The 26099-nt window shown below is 42.4% G+C and overlaps 1 protein-coding gene across 2 annotated transcripts in view; it reads right to left on the minus strand.

Moving 5' to 3' along the window:
* DAB1 (DAB adaptor protein 1) overlaps positions 1 to 25830 on the minus strand; it is a 1282121-nt gene extending 1256291 nt beyond the window's left edge. For both annotated transcript variants that reach the window (XM_003921506.4, XM_074380884.1), the window contains exon 1: positions 25741 to 25830. The gene's annotated coding sequence lies outside the window, so the exon portion shown is untranslated. The remainder of the gene's footprint in view (positions 1 to 25740) is intronic.
* Positions 25831 to 26099: the final 269 nt, after the last annotated feature.

Below are 26099 nucleotides of genomic sequence, written 5' to 3' on the forward strand. Positions count from 1 at the left end.
GCAATGGGTTTTCAATTTGAACCCAGGCAATCTGACCCCAAAGACCCTAGCAATGTCATCCTTTGTTGAAACTCTAGCACAGTCTCCCACCAATAACTTCTGGAAGAACCCAGTATTTATTGACAATATTTATTGATTGTCATTAAGTACCAGGTATTGCCCTCAGTGCTAGTTATATTGACTCATTTAACTCTCAAAAGCACTCTATAAGGCAGATATTATTATCCTACTTTGTAGAGGAGGAAACTGTGGCTCAGAGATGCTGACTGCCCAAGATAGTATAGCTGGCTAAATGCAGAATTATTTTCAGACACAGAAATATCTGGGAAAGGTTTGTTCTTCCTTCAGCAACTTTGGAATCTCCTGGAAGAGATCTGAAACACACACAGAAGAAAGGTTCAAAGAAGGAAATGGGAGACAACAGAGCCAAATGACCAACTCTAGGATTCCAACCACAAAGGCTGCCCAAGATCAGGGAGTGGTGAGGTTGTAAAAGACTGGATTCATCTGGAGAGGCTGAATGGAAGAAGCAAAACTCTAGCGGACATCGAAGACTACAGGAAATTTGGTTGAGTGAGGCATCCCAGGCAGAGGAACGGCGTGTTTAAAATTAAAGCAGGGTCTAGAAACAGATTCAAGTAGCAGAGGGGAGCCCTGATAAAATGACGAGAAGTCAAGAAAGACCTACTTACTAGGATTCAGGCTGTGTCCCGCCCTCTCCTCAAGCCCCACACCCACAGCACTCTGAGGTTGGTTTGTTCTCCTCTAGCATGTAGCTCCTCAGGTGCCAAAGCTACAATAAGAAAGTCACGAAAGTTAGGGGAGAGGCAATTATCCGAGAAGGAATACACCATAGATACCTCACATAAGGCCTCCAGGAAGGTGGGGAGAAGCAGGTCGTGGAGGGGAGAGAGAGCTTTGATTTGCCCACAGTGCAAGCCAGTCTCAGCTCTTCCACTGCCTGTTTCTCCCCCTTCTCTTCCCTCTGCTCCCATGCATTCTGCATGCAGCAGCAAATGTATAATGCTTAGCTGGCTTGACAAAACAGTCTCTGAGATTTATTTCTGTTGGACAGTTTTGCATTCCCCCTGCTGCTGATAACTCTGTTAACAGCAAGCTCTCTCTACGAGGTGTAAATCTGGAGATCACATACCTGATGTAGACATCATTGCTTAAAAAAATAGACCAAGAAAGTGGACTCCCTGAGATGAGGGTAAGCCCACAGACCAACTGGTTTCAGAAGACTTGGTCCATGACCTGGGAGTCAGTGATAGCTCCGAGCTTGGTATCTGAGATGGAAAAGACAACATGGGGTAAGAGATGGGGCAGTAGCCCTGTGCAGTATAGTCAGTTCAAGGCAAGGGTGCACAAGCTGGAGATAGTTCCAGTAAGTCAAACATGAAATCTAGTTGGATGAGATCCAACTGTGGCCTTGGATTATTTTTAAACCTGAATGCTAATAAGCCATTAGGCAGTAGATGTTAGGTAATAAATGTGGAAAATATTTTATCAAGCATGAATTTCTATATCAATGTAAAGAATTGTAATTGGTTTTTTTGGGGGGGGGAGGGGGAAGAGGGACAGGGTAATCTTGTTATTTTATTTAAGAAATTGTATTGCTCAGAACCTTCCCTCCCTGGGCAATGTCAAGAGCTTTGGAGACCAGCCCTTGGGGACAAGAGTCAGAGGCACTGGGTGGGAAAAAGAGCAAGTGTGTGGTACATTTGGTCCATTGTTGTGTATGGGTATGGCAGAGGGAAGAGGGACTTTAGAAGGCCCTGTATTTGGGACCCAAATATGCCCCCTTGTGCAAGTTTCACATGCCAAAGCAAAGCAGATGAGGACCTTTGGAAACTGAGCCACAACAGGCCCACATTGATGGCATAGGTGGTTTGCAAACAATACAATCATAGAGCACAAAGAACAGGATCCAGGCCAGGTAGAAAGAACAAACAAGAGATTCCTCGATGACCTAAAAATAGAAATCCCATTTGACCCAGCAATACCATTACTGGGTATATATCCAAAGGATTATAAACCATTCTACTATAAGGACACATGCACACGAATGTTCATTGCAGCACTGTTTACAATAGCAAAGACCTGGAACCAACCCAAATGCCCATCGACGATAGACTGGATAGGGAAAATGTGGTACATATACACCATGGAATATTACGCAGCCATCAAAAACGATGAGTTTGCATCCTTTGTAGGGACATGGATGAACCTGGAAACTATCATTCTCAGCAAACTGACACAAGAGCAGAAAATCAAACACTGCATATTCTCACTCATAGGCGGGTGTTGAACAATGAGAACACATGGACACAGAGAGGGGAGCACTATATGCTGGGGTCCATTGGGGGAAATGGGGGAGGGACGGAGAGGTGGGAAGAGGTAGCATGGGGAGAAATGACAGATACAGGTGAGGGGAAGGAAGGCAGCAAACCACACTGCCATGTGTGTACCTATGCAACAATCTTGCGTGTTCTTCACATGTACCCCAAAACCTAAAATGCAATAAAAAAAAAGAAAGAACCAGCAAGAGACACCAGGGAGCTCAGCACCCAGCACATCTGCAGGCAACCTAACAACAGCTAGAGTGTGTAGAACATGCAACCAAATATGCTGCTGGGTTGACTGAGGATGCTGTCCTGCCATGGTATGTGCTCTGTCAGTGCAAAGCTCCTCTCCCACCTGGGGCAGATCATACATTCAATGGTGTGATCACAGTCCATTGTAACCTTGAACTCCCAGGCTCAACCGATCCTCCTGCCTCAGTTTCTCCAGTGCCTGGAACTACCACCATGCATACCACCATGCCTGATTATTATTGTTTTTTTAGAGACAGGATCTTGCTATGTTTCCCAGACTGGTCTCAAACTTCTGGTCTCAAGCCATCCTCCAGCCTTGGACTCCCCACATGCTAAGATTATAAGCCTGAGCCACCATGCCTGGCCTAAAAATTATAACTGTTACCTTTCTGTGAAAAGAAGAAAATTGTATCTCTTATGTCTGTGTTGAAAATTAGGTACCAATACTCTTAGAAGAGCAGAATTTTGGACCTGGGAATAGATGCGTTCACTCTATTAGCAAGTATTTGGAGACTGCATCTTGGAAATAGATCCCGTGTACGACTCTGAGGCACTGGAGACGAACCAGACCTAGGCCCTCAGGGACCTCACAGAGTGATAAGCGTAATGACAGGGAAAGTCACTGGGGGTGATGGGAATACAGAGATGGAGGGTATCTCAATCAATGGAGGGGTACATCTGGAAGGTTTTCCACCCAAAGAGAAGTTAGTACTAAATTCTAAAGGAGGAACGAGAAAATACCAAGGCAAAGAAAATGCACTGCAGAGGGGTAAGTGATGGGGGCCATTTGAAGCACTAGCTAAGCAAAGGCCTGGCCTCCAAGCTCTTAGTTTTATAGATGTGAAAGCTGAGCCTGTTGGAGAAGAGTAACTGTGGGGAACCCTACCGTGTGGATATTTGCAAAGCAAATGCCACAATATGGATGGTTTTGATCCCAGACACAGAGACGCCTGAATAGGGGGAGTTGAGATAAGTTGAGTCAGGAGCAGACAAAAAGAGAATCTGGTTAAAAGACAATCTGATGAGTAAAACCAGAAAACCTTTTCACATGTGAGTTCTAAAACAAGATCAAACCAGAAACACCTGCACTCATGAGGAACAATGTCTGGATGTAAATAAGCTTTATGATCACAGGAAATTCTATTACTTTTTACAACCACTAATTGTGTATCTGACTTCTCTATCATATAGGCCATGTAAGGTATAGATTTGCATTTCCTCTTGCAATGACGTAAACCAGAGCCAAGGGAATGTATTTATTCCTGGCCTTTGAAAAATAAACTCGCTGTTTGGGCACTGCCTATTCAGTCCTGCAGACCCCGCTTTCCATCTCTCCTTTCTTCTGCTCATTCTCTCTTCCAGGTATTGGGACCCTCTTGCAGGTTGAGAGATTCCCAGCAGACGTGCCGTCCCGACTGCTCCCGACAAGTAAATTACCCAAGGAGGAAGCAGTATGACTAAAAATTCACAACAAAGCTTGCTTTTAACCACTCTACTACATTGCCTACATACCAAACATGGAATGTAATATCTTCACAAGGGTCAGTAACTGACTCAGAACCACACAGACACATAGTAGAAGATCTGAGATGAGAACCCAGGTCTCTCTGCTCCTAGTCCAGTCCTCATTCCAGTATGCCACGCAGATTGTGCAACCTCCCAGTCTCACCGACTCTCAAACCCTGCATCATGCCATTGCTCCTATACCCTTCCCATGGCTCCCTCACTATGGAACTCAGTCATCAAGACTGATGCTTCATTTCTTTTTCATTAAGTTGACAAAAAGAACAAGGTCACTTTCCTTTCCTGCGGCCTTTCCCATCCTTGAAAACCACTGAGGTTAGGAAAGAAGTCATCAGATATTCTCACTTCCAATACATCCTCCTAAAGGCAAACTGGTCTGGGGATAAAACACCTCAATGTCAGGCACTTAATTTTTAAAGAGAGAGCAAAATGGCGAGAAGACTTTAAAAATTGCTCTCAGCTTTGTGTGTAATAGCCAACCAGGCAGGAGATCATCACCAATCCCCACATCTCTCAAGATTCCCAGGCTTATAGGAGCAGGAGGAGTATTTGTTCCTGAAGCCAGAGAAAATTGCAGACCTGACCTTGCCTTCCTTGTGCTCAGAAAAAACCTACCTCTACAACAAAGCCCAATTCCTTATTGAACGACAGTCAGCCGACTTGACCACTAACAAAGAACTGATACAAAGGACAAAGTGGCATCCTCTTACAAGGATTCCCTAGAATTAGAAACCCCTGGCACATTACTCATGACATCCCAGATTTGCAGAAAAACAACAGCTCCAGATACATATCTGGTCCTGAAAATCACTGCTTCATCAGAAGCAGGCATATGGCCAAATGCAGCAACAAAGTAAATGTTTATTAAGCCTAGGTTGTGCTAAGCTTCAAAAAGGTGAAACATGGATTGAACATCCACAATATCACAGACACTGTCTATTTACTCTCCCTAAGGCTCACAACAGCTTTGCAAGGTAAGAATTACAGCACCATGGTTGGCAATGCGGCATGATGGTTAAGACTGTGAGTTCTGAAGCAAGACAGACTGGTTCTGAATTGCACCTTTGCCACTTATTAAATGTGATACTTCTTAGTGAAACAAGGTACTTAACCACTCTGTGCCTATGCATTTTCACTTTGCAATGGGGATGATTATAGCGGTAACTTCATAAGATTATTGTGAGGAGTAAATTAGTTAAGAAATGTAAAGTACTTAAAAGAATGCCTGGCACATAGTAAACTTCAATAAGCATTAGTTGTCATTGTTGTTATCTTTATTGTATGTATGAGGAAACTGGGTCAAGAGAGTGTGAGTGAGAGTGGGTGAATTAGCCAGGATCACCACCGATAAGTGGTAGAGCTAGAAACGAAACTTAGTGCTCTTTCAGCTATACCCCAACTCAGATAGAGCCCTAAAATGTTCTAATTTTAAACTTATTACTCAAACATTACATCATAGGCAGCGCAGAGCAGGACTGTTTTAAAGACAACAAACTTGAGACTCAGCAAAGGGAAATGACTTGGACTAAGACCATACACATGCAAATGGGCAAACCGGACATCAAACTCAGGTCTCAGGACAGCTGGTTCCACTCTGCCACATGAGGGAGAAAGCAAGGGAGGACCACAGTGGACAGGACAAGCAAAGTAGATGAGACACAAGCGGACGGACAGACTGCTAAGGTATGAGGACAGGAGTGCTAGACAAAGGTGCAGAGTTGTGGGCTAGAGGCCCCACATTTACACTGTAAAATGACGTTCTACACTCTATAGTAATGATTATGCCACGGAGTGAGAGCAAACCACATTAAGAAACAGGATTTGCTTTGTGCTATGTGATAACTATCCTGTTTGAGTAACAATATACTGACTACAAACTCAGGGTTCTTGATTGGAACATAACCAAGTGTGGACAGTTGGAGTACAGTCTCCAAAGTCCAAATTTAATTATGTGCTCTCTGCACATTTTCTCATTTGGTCTTCATAACAGCCAGTGACATTGGTACCCATTATTCCAATTTGCAGATGAGAAAATTCAGGTTCACAGAGATCAAGTAATTTACTACAGGTAAAATAATAGCAAGAGGGAGAGTTTAGATCCAAACCCATGTTTGCCTAACTCTAAACCTATGCTCTTTCCCATAAACTATTTTGTGCTATTTTGTTTTCCTGTTTTTTAACTAATCAACACCAATACTAGTCACTCACGGCTTCTGACCAGCAGGAAGTTCAAGAACCATCATGTTCAATTGTCTTAATTCCGGCCAAAAGCCAAAATATCTGACAGGTCTACAAAGATTAAATAATTTTCCCAAAGACGTGTAGCTTCTAAGAGGAAAAAATTACTAAAGAGCTCTGGAAATATGAGAAGAGACTGTGCCTAGTAGGTCTCAGTGCTGAACTTAAATGGAACTGTCCATGCCATGGAACTAGAAGCAGTCTTCCTTCAACATGCCTAACTCATGAGAAGTACTGCCCTACATTTCTGAAGACAATGTACCATCAGAGCTGAGCAGACTTCCCCAGGACCAGCTCTGAGGCTACCTGCCCACTATCCCCAAATGTGGTCAGGATGGGCTGACACCTGAGTGAATACACATACACACACACACACACACACACACACACACACACACACACACATACACACAGTTGATTAACTCATTCTGTGCCTAGCACTGTGCCTGACAGTGAAGCTCAAAGGAAGAAGGAGGGAGAAGGGTGTTAAACATGGAAAATACTGACAGTAAAAGGGACTGTAGGAGCAGAGAGGAAGAAGAGACTAACTCGGTCTCAAAAGGTGGGCAGAAAAGGCACTCAGAGGTGATGATGTTTGAGTGGAGTCTTGATGATGGCAGATTTGCTGATAGAGAGTGACAAGGGATAGTGGGTGGCACTCCAGGAAGAGAAAACAGCAAGAACAAAGGCTCTGCTCAAATGTCATCTCCTCAGAGCAGCCATCCCTGACCATCCACTTATAAATGGCAGACTCCGTCTTTGTTCCCTGCTTTCTTCTCTTTTCATTTGTTAACTCTTGCTGACATTATGTTATCTATTTATTATCTATTTCTCCCAGTAGGTTGTTAGTGCCACCTGAACACACTCATTGTTTTCTTCTTCCCTAGATCTCAGGGCCTAGAACTCTATGTAGCACATAGAAGAGACTCAATAAATATTTGTTGAACAAATGAACAAGTGGCAGATAGGCATGACTCAGAATATTGTGCAAATGCTTATATGGTTGCTCTTTAATGTGAAGCAGAAAGTAGGGAGCATTTTCTTAATCATTTCTCTCTTTTTCTCTCCAATCTCCTAATGTAAATTAAATATATTGAAATGTACAGAGGAGGAGGAGAAAGGAAATAACATTTATTGAGCATTGATTATGCTGATAGTTCACATAATTTCAATCTCCGTAACAACTTGATGAGTAGGTATCATTATCACCAATTTATAGTAAAGGAATTCTAGAAGTGTGTGATTTACGCATTTATGCTCCCAGATGGTAAGTGAAGTAGCAGGGCTAGGATTTGAACCCAGGTCTGCTTGTTCCCCAGGGCCCTCCAGTCACCATATGGAACCCCCTTTGGAGCGCTGTCTACAATGAGATGCCTGAGGAACCTGCCTGCAGTGTGAGGAGCTGGTGAGAAGTGCTGCTGTTTCCAGGGTCTGCTCTTACCAAGGGCTTTCCATTATCTCTCTAATTCTCATGATAATCTCCAACACAAATTATTGATATCCCCTATAATTGTATAAGGAAATAGGTTCAGGAACTGAGTAAACTGTGTCAAGATCACTTGCCTAATTGTCTAGTAAGGTGGGTGGGAAAGCAAAGGACTCAAACCTGGAGTCCAGAAAGTCTGACTCCGAAATCTGGTCTCCCCTTCAAGCTACTCTGAGCCACAGAATGTAAGAATTTGAAATCAAAAAAGAAATCTCCATTTCAGCTCCTAGAACACATGACAGTTTCTCACCCCAGATTGTTCTCAGCTCAGTATGAAAACATGTAACAGAGTATGAATGCCTGAGTGAAAGAAAGACCTAAACTTAAATTATTCCAGAACGGCAAGCTATTGTCAGTGATTGACAACCAGTCTTGACTCTCACCAGTGACAGCCACACACAAAGTCAGCCTTCAAAAAGCACTCAGTTCTTTTCAATTAGCAGAGCTGAAATGAAACCACTTAGGAAATTATACTATTGGGCAACTGTTGCGTTTTAAACATAATGAGAAAAATAAAGGCTAGGCCCGATGTTTACAATCAGTTGAGCTAGAGACGTCAGATATGCCAGGACTTGAGACCACACATTCTTTTCCTGTTGTCTGCTTCCCTGCCACTGATCCAATCCTGAATTCATTCATTCTTTCATTTATTTAGCAAGTATTTGTTGGTTATTGACTGCCAAGGACTGGAGCTACAATAGGGAGCAAAACAGATATGGTTTTTGTCTTCTGGCACTCCCAGACAAGTTAACAGGCACTGGCATACCTTGCAGTAGGTGACAAGAGAAGAAGAATGCAGGATGCCCAGAGGCAGAGCAAGAGAGAACCCTGCAAAAATGATGTTTCACACTGAGTGGAAGACAGTCATGTGGGGCAGAAATGCCTGCCAAGCATGCACTGTGCTCAGCCATCAGGATAGGGACAAGGATGGACAAGGCAGGGGACTGGCAGCGTGGAAGGAGTAGGGGGCCTCCTCCTGCTGGGCCCACTTGTCTATTCCCCTAGGAGTGCTAGAATCACAGTTCTCTGGAAAGCTGGAAGGGTTCTGAGTCACTCATCACCATTCACTCAACAAACCCTGTCCCAGGATGTCAAGGGCTCAGAAGTGAACAAGTGCAGGTCACACACAGGAACTGTCAGTGGCTCCCTATGATCAGACTGTCAGGGCCAGATCGTGAAGGGATTGCACTCCATCTTGAGGCAATGGAGAGCCATTGAAAGCTTGAGCCAGAGGAAGTGACGTCCAGAGCCTATGACCTTTATGCAGCCCCATAGAAGCAGAATTCCTAGACTCTGTAGGTACAAGTCTGGAGGAAATGGATAAGAGAAAAAAAGAGAAAGACAGGTATTTATCTGGTTGAAGGAAAAGTACAGGATAGACTTGCTTCTCAGATATGAGTAACAGTGAAGTGGAAAGAAAATGGAGATTAGAATCTATTCCTAGTCCTGTGTCTAGTTAGTGTAATACTGGACAAGTTAATCCACCCCCTCGTCACACATCCTGCCTCAGTATCTTCATCTGTGTAATGGGTGGAGAGTTAGGTAGTTCATTAGAAATGGCAAGTAACATTCAATGAAATATTACTCTGAGTTCCGAGCCAAATGCTTATCTCCTTTAATGCCCACAGGCATCCTGTGAAGTATGATTATTCCCATCCCTATTTTACAGCAATGGAAACTGAAATTTGAAGATGTTAAATAGCTTGCTGAAGGCCAGATATTTAGTAAGAGGTAGAACTGGGATCTGAATGCAGCACTCAATCACTGAACCATGAAAACATTCTATTTCGAGGTCTTTATATATTTATTTCACTAGAATTTTCTAAGCACCTGGGCTATGAGGGTAAAAAAAATTAGGAAACAAAGTTCTACCAATGTGAGAGCCAGACATACTTTCCCTCTTAGATTGGGAGCCCTGAACCCTAGTTCTGATTATATCATTAGCTCAATTTGCCTGTAATGTAAAGAGTATACGTGGGTGTGTATAGAGAGAGAGGTGAAGGAAGCAGTTATGGCAAAATGATCTCTCTGGGTCTCTCTCTTGCACTTTGAAATCATCCTGTATCAGCAGGGTATTACAAGAGACCAGGACTGAGATGACCCACATCTGGCACAGACAGAACAACAACATCATCCTCAGTGAATCAAACTGCAAAATCCACCAGGAACCCAAATAAGGGGCTAGTTGGGCAGCTTAGCCCTTATTCAGGAGACCCAGTGACTGCAGTCTGGAGAGAAGCTGTCTCTTTGGCCCTTAGACCAGGCCATTCACAACCCAAAGAGAGACAGGTCTTCTTTTTTGGAGGAAATGAGATCAGGTCAGGCCTGGGGACAAAATAAGGGAAAGTTGCTACAGGAGGCACACTTCCAGAAGCCACCCCAAACCACCTGCAGCAATACGCCTTCCAATTAAAGCTAACTGGCCACCTGTTGGCCAGGGGCAGCGAAAAGGCCAGAGCAAGGCTGTAAGGATCCTAGGCTCACCCCTTGGCCGGCAGCCCTGCCCTCCCATCCACCCTCAACCCCCAAACTTGTCCTGCTCTGACAAATGAGCCAAGGCCAAGGAAGGAGGGAACACCCTGCAAAGAAATGTGTTCTCCCTTCTTCCAGTAAACTTTTGAAAAGGTTTCTAAGATCCATGGCTGGATTCTCCCATGCATACAGCCCCAGGTGCGAAGGGACAGAGGCTCACAGTAACAGCTCATCTAGCAGGGAACAAATGGGTTCCTTTCAGGCTAACCAATAAAATATTATGCACTCAGTCAGGCTCTGAGACCCAAGACGAGTGTTCACCAGAAAGACGCACAGGGAACACAGTACCCACTTACTTGAGATACTCTGTGATTGCTTCAGGGGAAAAAAAAACAGAAACAAAAACCGAAAGGCAGTGTTTCCTTCAAGCAACCCAGAAGGCCAAATGCAAAAGTGCTCCTTGGAATAACATATTGAAATCAAGGTGATTATTAACAGAAATAAGAGATATGTGGGTGTAAATAGTCCCTTGTTATTCATAATTCACTTTCACATGCATCATCTCTTTGCACTTTCACAACAACTTTATGCAGCAGGAAAGGTAAGAGGCAATGTCCCCATTCTATAGAGAAGGGCCCTAGGAGGCTGAAGCTCAAACCGAACACCACACAGGCCAAACGTCAATGCTTTAGTTCAAACCAAGCTCCTAATGCCAAATCCATTATACTGTTCACACAAACACATTAAATCCAAACTTTATGTTGCTTTTACAGTTTTTTTGTATCATAATGTATGGGAGCTGAAAGATTCTTAATAACCACTGGAAACTAAAACCCAGAGAAGTTAACATGCTCAAAATTATACATTATATTGGGACTATGTCCTTAGTCCTTTGACTCCCTCTCCCCACTATACTTCAATATAGGCCCCATATTTCTATAAAATCTAGTAATAAAAAGTTCTTATGCTGTGTCCTCACTCATAAGTGGGAGTTGAACAATGAGAACACATGGATACAGGGAGGGGAACAATACATGCCAGGGCCTGTAGTGGGGTGTTATGGGGTGGGGGGGTGAAGGTCGGGAACTTAGAGGATGCGTCAGTAGGTGCAGGAAACCACCCTGGCACATGTATACCCATGTAACAAACCTGCATGATCTGCGCATGTATCCCGGAACTTAAATTTTAAAAATTACACAAAGAAATAAAGTGGTGTTCATCTCAAAACAAAATGCATATGCTGTTCCCTTAAGAACAGTAGATGCTAGCTACTCCTATTTTTCCTTTAACACAAGCCTTTACGTCTAATAAAGCAGTAATGCTAACGTAGTAAGAGAAACAGGCACAGAAGGAGAGAATCAGTGGAGTTCCCTGCACACAGTAGGGGTTCAATAAATGTTTGCTGAATTGAATATACTGAAATCAGTATGACCCACAGGGAAAAGACAGAAAAAGAAGGTATTTTGCACTTACACAGATGAAAATCCATGTACTCTATGTAAGACATTATACTGGGAGGTTGGCACGAAGAACGCATTTGCCATATTCCAAGCTGGTTTTCGACATCAACTTGAAGCTCCTACTGTGTTAACATTGCACAGGCACAGAGAGAACACAGCAGGATGTGTGCTTCCAGGCAATCCCTTGGAAAGTGTTTGACCTTCCCTGAAGTTTTGACACTGTTTTCAGTATCACCTCGGGGTCATTTTTTTAAGTGGGAAAAAAAAAATCTAAAGAAAGAAAAAAGTATGTAAAGGAGGCAGAATTGTTCACAAAATCCTGGTGACAGTACAATTACTGAAACCCGATGTCAAGAGGCATTCTCACACACTGTCACTGAAATGCTTCGTAACAGATTTTGCCTGACAGTGACTTCTGTCAATTCCTGTCTATTTTCATCCCTCTTCTGCAGCCACTGCTGGCTTCGACATATTTTGGTGTAGTACTACAGCAAATGGAAATGTCATAGATTACCACTCTCCATGTTAGTCCAGAAAGTGGACTAGTGATCATTATCATATATTGATCACCTGAAGTACTAATGATAATCTTGTTATAACAAAAATAATAGCCAACTCTTAGTGAGTGTCTACTATGTGTTTGGTAAGCACTGTATGTACATCATTTTATTATATTTAGCCTTCATAGAACTATGATGTTTAACTTGTCTGAAGCTTTACGACTATGTGGTAGCAAAGTCAAGTGCTAACTTCAAAGCCCATGTCCTTTGGCAGTACCCTCTAATTTATTATTGTACTCATTTGAACAACCACTAAGTATCTGGAATTGTGCTAGCTATTAAGATACAAAGATATAAACCAGGCTCTTAGGAAGCTCACAGTAATGCAAGTAGGAGGATAGACCAAGGGTCTGAATGTTATTTGCTGAGTTAAAAACAGAAGTGATTGCTTTGGGTAAGTCCAGGAAGGTCACCTCACCCAGTCTAGGAGGTAGCAAAGAATGCTTCCCAGAAGAAATGATGTTTCCATCATGAAGGGTAAATGTGTCAAATGATACAAGGCACAGAGGGCATTTTGCTCGTGGTTGAAGGAGAAGGGATAGCGGGTATGGAGAGTAGAGACGTGGGGGAGCAGGGACATATTCAAGCGACTTCCAGGTAGTTCAGTATAGATGGAGCCCAGAGGAGAGGACCAGATAGTGAATAGAAAGAATACTAGAGAGGAACGAGATGGAAAAAATGGTACAAGTCAAGAAGGGGCTTTTCTGCCATGTTAAGAAGTTTGGGATATCCTGTTTGTCACTGTAGCCCCTAAGGATTTGTAAGCAAATGTGCGATGTTCAATGGGAACATTACAGCCTACTTCCACTCCAATGCCCAGAGAGGAAAAGCAAGGCAGTGGCACCTCCAGCCTCTCTCTTCAGAGAAAAGGATTGATTTACCTTTTAGGTGAAATCAGAAAAAGGGCAAATTTGTATGGCTATTGCAGACATGCTACAGGCTCTCTCAGCATCATTCTAGCCCCGTTTTTATGCTTTCTCATACTTCTGCCTGGGAACCAGAAGTAACTATGCAGTACTTTGGAGACACTAAGCACAAATACTTACATGAGGCTTAGAAGGGTGTGTAAAAAGATAGAAGGTATATACCATATGCACAGAGAGTAACTTCCGGGGCAGTTCAGATGAAGATCCTTCTATCTGTTCCTAGCAACACTGTTGTGTCCATTCCAACAAATCCGTGATATGATTGGCCATCTATCCAACATTCAAGCTTGGCTTTCAGGCCCCTCCTGGAATCGTGTAGACTATCAAACGTCCCTTAATAAATCCCTTTCAGCTTAAATGATGTCATCTGCAACTAAGAACCTAACTGACAAGACGGAACAGCTCCTTCTTTTACATCATTCAGAGCTTCTAATCTTAGAAGATCTTCCTTCACTGCTTTCCTGGAGCTATCCAGCTCAGACCAACTTAGGAAGGCTGAAGTAGGTGCACAACCTAAATTCTCCAGTCAAGTTTTTACAGAAGTAAGGTGCACATTTTTATGTCTGTCAAACTCCAATATTTACTTCCCATTTGATTTTTAACTTGGAGGAAGAAAGGGCATGTTTAAATTTCATCCCTCGAAATCCTACTTCCTAAAAAGAATATCACACTGTGCTTTGGAAACAGAGAACAAGTTAGAATCAGCCATTTGGCTAGAGCAAACCCAATTCCAGGGCCTGTCTGGAATAAGGAAAGGGATGCTTTCATGTAAATTAGAAAGTCAATGGGAGCCCATGGAGTGCAGAAACTTCAGCTAGGAGATGCAATCTGTTGATTACCAGGGGACCCTTTTGCAAGAGGTCATAATCTCAAACCTTCAGCTCACTTACATTATTTGCAGGGGGCCGATTTCCCACTCTTGACAGAGTTGTCTAAATACACCTGTTTTTAAACCATGTGGTCTCCACACATGAACCTCTCAGAGCTGAAAATGAGGAATAAGTAAGGAATAAAAATTTTAAAAACTGAGTGGAGCAATAAAGGACTAAACAGCACATGAACTAAACTACAGAAAAATCAGCTAAGAAGCCCAAGGGTTTCTCGTCCCAGAGCCTCAAGTCATTATCAAACCAAATTCTCTTCCCCGCATTTTCCCATCATTAAAACAAGAAGAGAAAGATTAAATATAACATTGTCCTTGCTGAGTAACTATTTTACAATCCACACAACAGCAGGAGGTGGCGTGCAAAAGATGTAGGCAACTGCTGCCTTGCACTCCATCTTACAGGCAAACTGAGGGGACACCAGAATGATGAGCGTAGGCATGGCCGGGACTGCCACACTGTCCGCTAACAGCCATTCTTCCCACATTCCCAAAATAGAACCTCAGTTCTGGCATATGGTCATGCAGAATAAATACTATATTCCTTAGTCTCTCTTCTGTTAGAAATGGCCAGTTGATGGGTCCTGGACCATAAGAATGTAAAATAAAATTATGAGTGCAACTTCTGGTCATACACTTAAAAAAAAAAAAAAGTCAGGTCTTCGCCTGACTTTTCTTTCTTTCTGCCATCTAGTTAGAATAAGGATACAGTGACACACCATCATGGATTACGAAGATGGAAAGCAATGTCCTAGGGATGAAGGAGCAACAAGCTCGAAGAAATTTAGACCCTACACAACTTCACAGCTTAGAGCATCTGCCGTAAACACTCAGACTTTTACAAGACTGAGAAATGTATTTTTACCATTGTAAATACACTCTTTTTTTTTCGGCCTGTTATTTTATTTTATTTATTTAATTTATTTATTTATTTATTTATTTTTTTAATTGCATTTTAGGTTTTGGGATACATGTGAAGAACATGCAAGATTGTTGCATAGGTACACACATGGCAGTGTGGTTTGCTGTCTTCCGTCCCCTCACCTGTATCTGTCATTTCTCCTCATGGTATCTCTTCCCACCTCCCCACCCCCGTCCCTCCCCCATTTCCCCCCAACGGACCCCAGTGTGTAGTGTTCCCCTCCCTGTGTCCATGTGTTCTCATTGCTCAACACCCGCCTATGAGTGAGAATATACGGTGTTTGATTTTCTGCTCTTGTGTCAGTTTGCTGAGAATGATGGTTTCCAGGTTCATCCATGTCCCTACAAAGGACGTGAACTCATCGTTTTTGACGGCTGCATAATATTCCATGGTGTATATGTACCACATTTTCCCTATCCAGTCTATCATCGCTGGGCATTTGGGTTGGTTCCAGGTCTTTGCTATTGTAAACTGTGCTGCAATGAACATTCGTGTGCACATGTCCTTATAGTAGAATGATTTATAATCCTTTGGATATATACCCAGTAATGGGATTGCTGGGTCAAATGGGATTTCTATTTTTAGGTCCTTGAGGAATTGCCACACTGTCTTCCACAATGGTTGAATTAATTTACATTCCCACCAACAGTGTAAAAGTGTTCCTATTTCTTCACATCCTCTCCAGCATCTGTTGTTTCCAGATTTTTTAATGATCGCCATTCTAACTGGTGTGAGATGGTATCTCAATGTGGTTTTGATTTGCATTTCTCTGATGACCAGTGATGATGAGCATTTTTTCATATGTTTGTTGGCCTCCTGTATGTCTTCTTTTGTAAAGTATCTGTTCATATCCTTCGCCCATTTTTGAATGGGCTTGTTTGTTTTTTTCTTGTAGGTCTGCTTTAGTTCTTTGTAAATTCTGGATATCAGCACCTTGTCAGATGGGTAGACTGCAAAAATTTTTTCCCATTCTGTTGGTTGCCGATTCACTGTAAATACACTCTTAAGGTACTTTATTTAAGATCTTGGTTACATTTAGTTGATTAAATTAGGACCTATAACCTAATTAATTAAGATGACATGCAACCACTTCACCTATCCAGCAACCTCACTTTCCCAGAATATAGTTGTAAACAAAGAAAGAAACTAAAAAGACACCCAAAGCAGCCAAAGCTATACTTTCACTGGAAGCCGAAGCACTTTATTCATAGGAATGGTACCCAAGCCAAAATTTGGTGGTTACTGACTCCTATTATATCCACATTTCCAATAATTATGGTTCCTGATAGATTCATCCACAGACAATACAAAGGCGAGTAGAAAGGCAAAAGGGCCGCTTTTCTTTTCATTTGCTGTTAAAGAGTTTGACAATATACAGGGTCATTTTTAAAGGCAGATAAACTGACATTACCAAGACCTAATAGCATAATCTGACAGTGAGGAGAGATGACAAAAGTATAGAACATAGATGTGAGAATTTTTAATCCACACATAAAGATAGGAGAATTTAAAATCCATACATCCATATGTCTGGAGCTACTCATACATATAGGGGCAAATACTCTCATGTCTCTAAATAGCCCTTAAGAATATTATTGATGTAGCTCAGCACAATAATTGATAGTTACGGTGTTTCAAGTAATACTCTTTTAAAAAGCAGAGAAGTATGTAATTCACTTATTATTTTTGGAACATTAGTCATCTTGAAACTTTGCTTATTTGAAACATCATAGTCCATGTGATGCCACATACATAAATTATTTCCCATAATCCATTGTTAAACGAAATACATTTGGATAGTCAGTGTTAGAACCATTTATTCTATACCTAAGCCCCTTTGGGCCTTGCCCTAGATGTGATGTCCTGGAGATGAATCACACACATCAGTACTGTCAAGTAACTCCTGGTCTAATTTGAACACACATAAATAAAGAAATCATTATAACACCAGACCATACTTCTAGGGAGGGAAAATCATACACCATGTAGATGAAAGAAAAAATGACTGTCTATAATGTAAAAGAAGCCTCTACAAAATAAGGAAAAGAATCATCCAAAGAAAAATGGGCAAAATGGTTAATTACTACTTAAAAGCAAATCCAAATCTTTTCACGACAAATGTGAAAAGATGCTCCTCCCTGGCAGACATCAGGAAAGTACAAAGTAAAACAGTGAGAAGATATCACTTCTTACCTATGAAATTAGCAAAAGTAAAAGAGAATGATAATACATGTTGCTGGCAAGGATATGGAAAATATGTTACTTTACATATACTAATGGAAATGTGAATTATATTCTCTTTAGAAAACTATATGGCAACATCTATTAAAACTTTAAAAACCACATACACTTGAACTAAGAAATATTACTTTTGAGAATCTACCCATAAAAGTTAAATCATCCATTAAAATTAATAAGTGTACAAGAATACTTATTTCAGCATTGTTTATAAAAATTAGTGAACAAAAGTCAATGCCTATCAGCAGGAAAACGATTGAAAAATCCATGGTATACTCATTCCATTAAATTTTATACAACCATTGAAAATAATGACATATATATATACCCAATGACTCAAGGAGAGCTGGATGACAGGGAGAATAACTTTCCAGAGTGCTCTGAGTGACAAATGCAAAAATGTATATATGATATCATATTTAAACCAATGACAAAAATTCCTGCCTCTGTATATGTATGTATGTGAATGTACGTCTGAGTAAACGATTGTAGAAACTTAGAAGACAAAGAGGCATCTAGATTGTTAGGTGAGTTTGTAAATAAGCAAAAAAAGCTGTATTAAAAAGTAGATATCTAGGATAAAAAGTAAACAGCCTGCTTAATAAGGCAGATTATGTATAATTATATCCACAATAAGGCAGAGTAAGTAAAATTATATTCATCTACATATGCTAGTAGTTATATGTCTAAAGAGATAAATGAAAGAATGGTACCAAATTATAGATAATGCAAATAAATTGAATTTGAAATGATTTTTACTAACCCTTATATCATTTTATACTTGGTTTTTACAGTTAATTTGTATTATTTGTACAATTTGGGCAAAAAGTTGATAAAGTGATGAAATCAACCAATGTCACTGATGGTCATTATAGAGTGAAGTCAATTAAAAGAAGAGTTCATATGAGACATGGTACCTGACCTCAACTTTAAGAGACTATTAGATCTGGAGGAGATTTGAAGAGGGAGAAAGTTCCAGGCAGGAAAAACTGCACAAGTCAAGGTAAGGAAGTAGAAATAAACATTGGGAATTAACTCTGAGATGGTTCACCCTCATATGAAGAAGCAGGGAAAAAAATAAACTATAAGCAAATGGCTGATGTCACATGATTAGAAGCAAACCAAGCAGATAGGGAGTGGAAATGGTGACCATGAAGATGCACGTACAAAAATGTGATTTTTAGAGTTAACCTTAACAAATGAAAACAGTTTGGTTTCTTCAAATTCTACAAATTGAAAATATTTTGAGTTCTTAGGACTTTGTCCATGGTGACACCATGTGTTGTACTCAGATGTAAACTTCAGCTTGGTAACATTTTCATTTTAAACCTCCTTCCTGTCACTTTCCAACTTGGCTGTAAATATTTGCTTGGAGAAAAAATGTCACTGAAGATCTGAGCTCAAGCTTCCAAAAAAAGAAAAAAAAGTGGTCATTTTGAAATAAGAAGCTGTATTCTGCATTTTAACTAAACAAACAGTATCAATAGTTATGGCTCAGAGCTCATTTTGGAAAAGAATTATTGTTTTTATTTATTAAAAGCCTATGAATACAAATAAATTCTTTATTTGGTATTCATCCTGTTTGAAGTCTGCCCGCCTTTTTGAGATGGGAACCACATGTGCTTTGCTAGATAAACTGAAAGGTTGTCTGATGTCACTGTTTATCTTGTCCTCTGCAAAATGATTGTTTTTTTAATTCCCAAGTGAGGAGCTATTAATTACATAGGATTCTTGTACTATTGCCAATGAGGAAAGAGCCTAAATGTCACCATGTAATGATTACTTCCTTGCCCAAACCAGCTAGTGTCACACAGTGGCCCAAGACAGTTTATTTCAGGCTGAGAAACATTCCCTTCTATCTTTTACAAGGTGCCTTTTACTCTCAAAGTGAGGGTTCAAATCACAAGGATCACAACTTTTCTATTCTGATAACCATATTACAAAACAAGACAGGTACCATTATTTCATTTCTAGGAATTGAAAGGATACCCAGCACCATCAGGTAGCACTTCTGATGCCCGATAGTAGGATGGAAGAAAAACTCAGGCCCCTGAAGTGCATATAATATGTCTTTTTAGAAAATTATTCTTCTGAGCAAAGGGTTGACAATGAAAAAAATTTTTTTATCATTTCATGCTTTGCTGAATCTTAAGAGCAGCAACAAGGATCAGTGAATAAAAGAATCTGGCGAAAGAAAATGAGAACAGATGTTGAGACTAGACACACGATGTCCCAATCCCATCCCAGTCCTTCTCTCACTTGTCATGTGACTCTAAGCACCAACCGAACCTCACTGAGCCTCAGTTCCCATCTACGGAAATATGGGATTGCTCTTAGAATTCATGGAATGACATATGAAAAGTACCCATAGGCACAGGTACACAGTAAAAACAACTGCTACAAAAGCATCAACAATGACAATGATGAGGGTTGTGGTGATGGTGATGATGTTTCTACTGCTGAGGAGCTCTAGGATATTACACAGGTCCCAGAGTCTTATATAACCAGGTGGCGAAGGGCACAGACTACTCGTGCACAAACCCCAGTTCTACTACTAAGCTGTGCCTCATATTCCTTATTTGTGGAATGTGAAGATGAAACAAGTTTATGTATCAAAAGTGTTTGGAGCAACAGCTTGCACATAGTAAATGTCCCTCTCTCTTAAATAAAAGAGTTGGACAAAAGCTTTTGCACATTCAAGCTCTATTATGTTACTTGGTCAGGATTATCAACTGAGAAGAAGCACAAGTACTCAAAAGACTACAGTCTCTAGAGTCAGAAAGACTTGAATTTATATCCAAGCTCGGAAATGCACTAGTTTGTGCCTAGGACATGTTACTTAATGTCTCTGATCCCTGGTTTCCTCCTCTATTTATCAAAAACTCAGCAAATATCTTACTGATTTTTATTGTGCTAGGCATATTCCATGTGAGAATAAACTGAGAATCATAACACTATTCCTAGGATTGTTAGAAAGATGAAACGAGAGAATACAGATAGTGTGTTCAACCCAGTGTCTGACATACAGCAAGCTCTCAGTAACTGAGAGTTGTAATTACACTACTACCCAGAGGCAGATGCTATCAAAGTCAAGCTCTGGAAGCCTCCAGTAACCACTGCTTCACTGACAAATTATTCTAACACCAAGGTTTTTAACCATGCCATCAGATTTTGCAGCATACATACAGAACTAGGAACTATGTCTGCAACTGCTTACTGAAGTATCAAGCAACAGACTCTGTCCATGGTTCTGATTCAAACAAGAGATGCAGAACAACAGAATTGGGGAAAAGAATATCTCTTAATGAAACTGTCCCAGAAAACATGCACACTGCCAATGCTGTCCCTAGACATGAGTGTCAGCAAAGCCCACCCCTCTCCAGGAAGCAGCTTCTGTCTGCCCCATTCAGTCACTGTACTAAAGTGAAAGCAGAAGGTAGCCTGCTCCTTCCTGGGATCAGCTCTCAAATCTACGGATATAGAATCAGCCCTAGACCCGATGACCTGAGTTCAACACCTTCCATTTCTTCCTGGCTCTAGGAACTTGGCCAGGTAGCATTAGCTTATCACATGTGCTTCTGTTTTTCATCTGCAAAAGGACAAGGACAGCTAATTAGAAGGGCAACTGTGAAGATGTGGACTAAAGGGCTCTGTCAACTCTTAAGCTCTGAGCAAATATTGGGCATATGAAGCTGAATTCGATGACCCACCTCTAGGTACTCACAGACCCGCTAATAGAGTAGAATGGAAAAAAGCAGAGGCAACAAAAAGAAGGAGACCTGGGTTTGATTCCACCCAGACGCTGCTATTTGTTTTCTTTCTAACCTGACCAATTTTTGTAACCTCTTGGAGCCTAGCTGTCTTTATCTGTAAAATAAGGATTACAACACCAGTCACACTGGGCTTTTGTGAAGATCAAGTAAATAATTTTTAATGTAATTAAAAAAATAAAGCCAACTAGCATTAGTGTTCTATTTACTTAAAAATAAACCCAACTACCTTGTTATTTAAGTATAAACCAAACTAGTCTCTGCTCATTGATTCCATGGTTGTTGGGCACATCATGAACATAGAGTATTCGATTAGGTATCAAGAAGATGTACATGAATATATGTTGAAAGTTTCCTACATATAATCTAGTTAGGAAAATATTATGTAAAATAAAGGAGCAAGGCCAATGTTTAGTAATGTGTATTAAACATAGAAGGTATTTAGGTGGAGTGGGGGAAGGTATCACTTTTTATTTTACACATTTCTATATCATTTGAATTTCTTTAAAAAGTGTGTATCAGTATTGGTAACAAAAAATGACTAAGAAAAAATAACAAATAAGTTTAGAAGGTGTCAAAGATGTTAATCATCCATTATAAGCTTTTAAAACAAATGTAGTCATTAACCATCGATCATTTACCTTCATGCAGAGGACTGTGATATACCCTGAGATTGAATAGAGGAGTGAGTCACTCCCTGCTTTGAAGGAAATTTCACTCTAGCGAGAGAGATGAACACGTGGAGTTTTGTAACACAACACTTCAAGAGAGCATTTAAAGAGTACTGAGGGAATACGAGCTTTCTGAGAGAAAGGGAACTCTGAGTGGATGTCACTTTTAAGATGGATCCTAATGCATGCATAGAGTCCACAAGACAAAGGAATAGGAAGATATTCTGCAGACAGGGAGTGAAAGTAGCATCTGGAAAGGTATGAAAGACATATATGAAGCACAGGTGTGGTATGAGTGTATATGTGAGCACACAGATGTGAGTGAGGGAGTGAAAGTAGCATCTGGAAAGGTATGAAAGACATATATGAAGCACAGGTGTGGTATGAGTGTATATGTGAGCACACAGATGTGAGTGTGTGTGAGGCTACATGTGATGTTGTATGTGGGTAGGTTTGCATGAGTATGGTAGTGTGTAATGTAAGTGTAATGCCTTGTATATGTGTTTGACAGAGTGTCTAATACTGTATATGTGCAGAATGCTGTATGTGATGCTGTGTATATGTGGGGGGTGTTTGTGTTTATGAATGTGTGAAAGTGTGTGTGAGTGGTGTGAATGTAATGTGTGTGCATGTATGTGACAGTATGTGTGATTCTGTGTGAAGGTGTGTGTGAAGGTGTGTAGATGTGTCAGTGTGAGGGTTGTGTATGGTGTGAGGGTGTGTGTCTGTTGTGTGTTCAAGAACATGAGGAAGGAGCAAGAAGGCCAGATGGTGAAAGGCCCTGAAGTCTATAGTCAGGAATTGCAACAATGTGCCTTGGGCAATAGGGAGCACTTTATGTTTTTGATCTGGGAGTAACATGATCAGAGCCATGTTCTAGAAAGATGTATCACACCTGTGGAAGGTCCCATACTGGAGACCAGGAGATGAGCTTGGAGGCTCTGAGGATGGGCTGGAATGGGGGCAAGAAGGCTAGAGAGGAGAAAATTAATTGAAATTATTTTGTCATCACTGCTAGTTCCAGGTGGCATGTAAGAGTGTTTACTATTCATTTTTCATTTCCCCTCAATGTTAAATAAATAAATAATATATAATTTTAAAAGTTGTCCATTTGATGGAAAACAAGTCTCAAAAAAATAAAAAATAAAAAACACCTCCTCCAAAATTGTTGAGAACCTCAGCCTGTCCAAATGGAGTACCTAGCTTGACCCAAGCAAGAGCACACTCTCCAAGTGATAGGAAGCATCTCTGCTAAGTAAACAGCTCCCCTCCCAGAACCAACACCACACCAGCAACTAGAGTCTCCAGTCAGGTATGAATAGAGAAACAGTTAATGACTTTCTGTGGTACAATGTGTATTTCATAAATAGTTGTCTTATTATGTCCAAGCTAAGTTCCAGGCTACAAGTCTACGTGGATTGAATCTTGTGCAATTTGAGGTTTTGTTGGTTTTTTTTTTTTTTTTTTTTTTACATTTTTTCTAAGCCAGGTGGTAAGACTGGTCTTGCTTTATGTGGGCTCTGGTAGCTTCCTCTTAGGGTAGTATTTCCCTCCCTGCTTTTCCTCTCCTTCCTGCATCTCTTCCTTCTTCTGCTCACTCCTTCTCTAGTTCTCTGTCTCTGCTTCCTCTTTCCCACTGCCTGGTTGTATTTGAAATCTTAAGCTATCGCTGTCTCTCTGTTTCTTAGCTCTGCCCCCACCCATCCACTCCTTCCTTTTCCTCTTCCCCTCTCTTCTCTCCTCTCTCCCTATATTCTCACCTTGCATCCCTTCCCACTATGTACAAATATTCCATTTTAGAAAAGGAGCAAGGCTTTTGCAAGAATCTGATCGACAAATGTGGTCACTACAAGGCAACTAGCTGAGTCCAGATTCAAGAAAAAAAAAAAAAATCTTAAAGAGAGAGTGCAGAATGGTGGCCATTCATTTTGAGGGAGGCAGGTGAAGCCTGTGGCTCCCAGTTGTCCCTGCACACCAGTATCACCAGGCAGTCTTCCAGCTAGGAAATCCCTATTTGCCAATAAGCCCTGGCCAGCCCCCATTCCTTTCCACTGCGAGCGAGGTGGCACTGCTGCTGTCACATTGCATGTTCGGCTAAGCTACTCCTTCCACTCAGCTCAGAAAAAGCCATAAAATTCAGAACCAGCTAATGTCAGCACTGCAGGGGATTTCAGACATCTCTTGGTCCAACCCTTGTCAGGTCACTGGTGGAGAGACTGGGGGCCCCAGGTTGCTAAATGCCAGGGAGATCTATTATTAGAAAACCCAGACCTAGGACCTGTTGCAAAAATCCCTCTGCCCTGGGAACACCGCTAGATCTTTGCCTTCAGAAAAGAAATCTACTATGTAGCATCCGAATATAAAAATAGATAGAAGAACCTTAAAACAGAGGCAGAAAAGGGTTCAATTGCACATGGTGCATGTTTGAAATCCACTACATGTTCCCTGCAAGAAGGATTTGGGCAGGGAAGTGTGTAGAAGACGGGTCTGCAGTGGAGAAGAGCTCTAAGCTCTGAAGACCTTTTTAATATGGCTGTATTGTAATGCTGCAGTGCCAAACCCCGCCAGTCATTCCAAAAGCAAAAGGAAGCCCCGCTCCGCAGCAGAACTTCCCAGCCCTGAAAACAGATTGTCTTCCTTTTGCACCCATTTAATAACTGCTTTATTTAACACGATCAGGGGGAGTGTGCATCCTCGGAAGGCACAGTAAGGAACCTCGGTCTGCAACAACGCAATTCCTCGGACATGAAACTAAAATGCATTCATTGTAATTCAGCCTCCCAAAGCGGCAGCAAAGCTACTACAAGGCGATTTATACAGGCAAGAGTCCCCCTGAAAGAGAGGAGGGGAGGGGGCTTGGAAAGCAAGGGGACACACCTTTTCTGAGCTGTTCAAAACATGCTGCCTGCAAAGTCCGCCCCTGCTGCGCTGCCAAGGGTTAATTTTCTTGGCAAAAATTGGCACACACACACACTCCTACTGCACCCTTACAACCTCCGCCACCACCGTATATTTGAATCTTTTTAATCTTAAATTCCCAGAAATTCCCTGATCAGCCCTATCTTTTCGGAACAGCCCCTCCACCTGGGCTGGATTCCCACCTCATCATCAGTGAAAGCCCAGAGACCTGGGCATAATTATTTTCCTACAAGATTATGCCTAATTGGCCACTAACCTAATTGATTAATCATCTCATTTTTCAAAGCAGTATCCAAGAGCCAAGTTGAGAGGGCAGAAAGCAAGCATGTGTCCGGATGGCGCGAGGGTTAAAATTACAGACTTCGGGTAAGACCCCTGGCCAGCTTGCCTGGTTTCTAGATAGAGAAGTGGACAGAGAAGAAAACGTGGACTGAGGGAGTAAATGCTCAAGACCACAGAAGGAATGAACCTGCCAGGAGCCTCGAAGCTGCCCAACCAACCGGGAAGTCCAGTCGTCGACGCGGATGAAGTTGCTTCCCCGAACCAGGAAGGGTTAAATGGCTGCGCGTCAACCCGGCCTCGGGTGGGGTGTCAGGGAGCAAGAGCCTCGGGTCCCCGTCTCTGGCGAGTCCGCGTGGGGGTTCCTCCCGGGTCGCCCTGGCGCTCCCGCCACAACTTGCGCGGCTCAGTGCGGCGGCCCTTGCCAGCGCCTTTGCGCGTCACCCAAAACTTTGCGCACACTGCAGCCGCCGCCTGCCCGCTCTCCGCGTCGAGACGCGCGCAGCCAAGTACCGCGGGCAGCCCTCCGCAGCCGCCGCGGCAGCCGCTGCCTGGCTTCTGGCTCCAGACTTTTCCCCAGCTGCGTCCACTTCCCACCCAGGAGGCTCCCTCGCGGCCGCGGGAGCGCGGCGCCCGACCCACAGTGGGTAGTGCAGGCGCAGCGTTGCAAACCACCACCTCTCCGGGTCCGGGCAGCGCCCACTGCACAGATGGGCCCCCGCAGCCGCCCCTACCCCAGCGCGCCCACCCCGAGCCTCCCACGCCGCGGCGGACGGGCGCCACATCTTCTCCTACCTTCAGCTGCCGAGGACCACACTTTCCGCTCAGCCCTCTCGACTCATCCTCCGGCTGCAGCAGAGGGCGAGCGGGCTCCGCTTTTGTTCCCTGGGGCTCGCAGGTCCTTGTGGGGCCAGGGCGCGCGAAACGTACCGCGGAGCTGGGTATCCCGGAGAGGGGATGCTCACTCCCAGCAGCTCCGCTGGCAGCAGTAGTGGCGGTGGCAGGAGAGGCAGCGGCAGCAACAGCAGCAGCAGTGGCAGCAGCAGCAGTAGAGATAGTGCCGGCTCTCTGCAGGCCACATCTTTCATACCTTATACATCACTACCGCATTCCCCCGAATAGGGGAGCCCCTCAGCATTCCGCCACCTAGCGCG

Source organism: Saimiri boliviensis, chromosome 11, assembly GCF_048565385.1.
Source record: "Saimiri boliviensis isolate mSaiBol1 chromosome 11, mSaiBol1.pri, whole genome shotgun sequence".
In the NCBI taxonomy this organism is placed as follows: Eukaryota; Metazoa; Chordata; class Mammalia; order Primates; family Cebidae; genus Saimiri; species Saimiri boliviensis.